This window comes from Suncus etruscus, chromosome X (assembly GCF_024139225.1).
Source record: "Suncus etruscus isolate mSunEtr1 chromosome X, mSunEtr1.pri.cur, whole genome shotgun sequence".
Classification (NCBI taxonomy): Eukaryota; Metazoa; Chordata; class Mammalia; order Eulipotyphla; family Soricidae; genus Suncus; species Suncus etruscus.
Genome location: NC_064868.1, coordinates 72,787,175 through 72,789,061, shown reverse-complemented (window position 1 = coordinate 72,789,061; position 1,887 = coordinate 72,787,175). Strand labels below are relative to the sequence as shown.

The following is a 1,887-nucleotide window of genomic DNA, read 5'->3' as shown; positions in this document are numbered from 1 at the left end:
GGTCTTCGTGGCCTTGCAGTAAAAGAATGTTTCCCCTGGTGCGTCTGAACCGAGGTGAGCCCCAGGCGAGGCCGAAAGGGCCCCTCTGCTACTTACTGGAATCACAGGTGGCCTTGCTGCCAGTGGGGGCACCGCCTCATTTGAAAAAAAAGAACATGTCTTGTCATGGCAGCTGCAGTGGGCCTGAAGATGGCAATGGTGGCTGGCCTCGTGCAGGCTCCAGCCCCCTCCTTGTGTGCAGGCCTCTGCGTGTGTGGAATGGGGGGTGCTTTCTGGCAAGGGATGTGATCTGCCCCCTGGAGGGTGTGGATCCCACCCACAGTGCAGCCTTGAGGGTCCTCAGCAGAGGAGCACTAGTGTCTCCTTATCTACTAGGTTTCAACAGCACCAATGGATGTGGCCTATAAATCGAAATAAAAATAAATAAGAGTTACTATGATTTCTGGCTAAATATACTTACAATTCCGATCATGTCTTTCTTTTACTACATTTGTCCTTATCCAGCACCTCAGCTGTTCATGATTCTTTGCTGAGATAGAGGACTAAACTTTTTATTCTTTTTTTCCATACCTAGGAATGCTGAGGGCTTATTCCTAGCTCTGTGCTCATGAATAACTCCGTATGTTACTTGGGTACCACTTGCGTCAGAGATGCAATGGAATTACTTTCAAGTCAGACAAGTAACTACATCCCCACCCTGGACCACATTCCTGTTACTTGGAATGAATGGATTCCATTTAGTAGGAAAAATAGGTATGCTACAGTGGGAAAGGCACTTGCCTTGGCCTTGGCCAAAAATGGGTTCAATCTCTTCCGTCTCATATTGTTCCCCTTGAGCACTACCAGGAGTGATTCATGAGTGCAGAGCCAAAGGAAATCCTTCGCATATGATGGTGGAGACCATGTACCAAAACAAAGTTCCTGTTCATTTGAAAGAATAAAATTAGATAATTAGGATGGTACCAGGGGCCAGAAGTTGGCTTCAAAGACAAGAAGGAAATGTGGTGTGAAGTTTGACTCACAGCCTGACTGGGTGGAGAACAGGGACGGAGAAACTCTGAGGCTTCCCTGTGGCATGAGCGGTTTTTCAGTCACCAGGTTTTTAAATGCATATATAAACCCCACTTCTTGGACACCTAGAAGGTTTGGGTGCCAGGGATCTTGAACTTGGCCATAGCTACCTCAGAGCATATACTTGATTCTCTTCTTTGGTTAGACCTGATGAAATGAGAAATGTGAACCTGTTTCCAAAGGCACTTTCATGCCAGTTTGGATCCTCAGACAAGAGCATCAGGCAGATATCAATGTATATTGCTAAGGACTGTCTCCAAAGTTATTTAGAATGACCCATTTCCGCAATGGGCTTCTGGTTCTACTTGTAATCCATTTGCTGTTTGCAGCCACTGCACACCTTACCTCATGAGACAGAGGTAGGCCTTAAGGCTGCACTTCTCTTTTTCTAAAATATATCCCAGCTGATATATATTTATAATAGTGGTTTTGATCCCCGAGAGCCCATATGTTCTCTCAAGCCTGGCAGAAGCGATTACTGAATGCAGAGTCAGGAGTAACCCCTGAGCATAGCCCCCAAACAAGAAAAATGTGTTGTGGTCAAAGTGATAGCACAATGGGCAGGATGGTACTGGGCTACCACTTTGGTGTCAGAGACGAAAATCGAGCTATTTCCAAGACAGACAAAACTCTTCACCCCCACATGCCCTCAATTATTTTTCATGCTCAGCTTTATTTTATTTTTGATTTGAACTTTGGGCCAGACAAACCTAGTATTGCTTAGAAATTACTCCTGGGTCTCAAAATTGTTCCTGGCAGTTCTCAGACCACGTGTGATGCCAAGCATCACTCTGAGTCAGCCACATGCAAAGAAAA

The 1,887-nt window shown here is 45.6% G+C and overlaps 1 pseudogene; it reads right to left on the bottom strand.

The window, feature by feature from the left end:
• Window positions 1-1,319: 1,319 nt before the first annotated feature.
• Window positions 1,320-1,449, bottom strand: LOC125999654 (uncharacterized; annotated as a pseudogene).
• Between the last annotated feature and the right edge of the window lie 438 nt (window positions 1,450-1,887).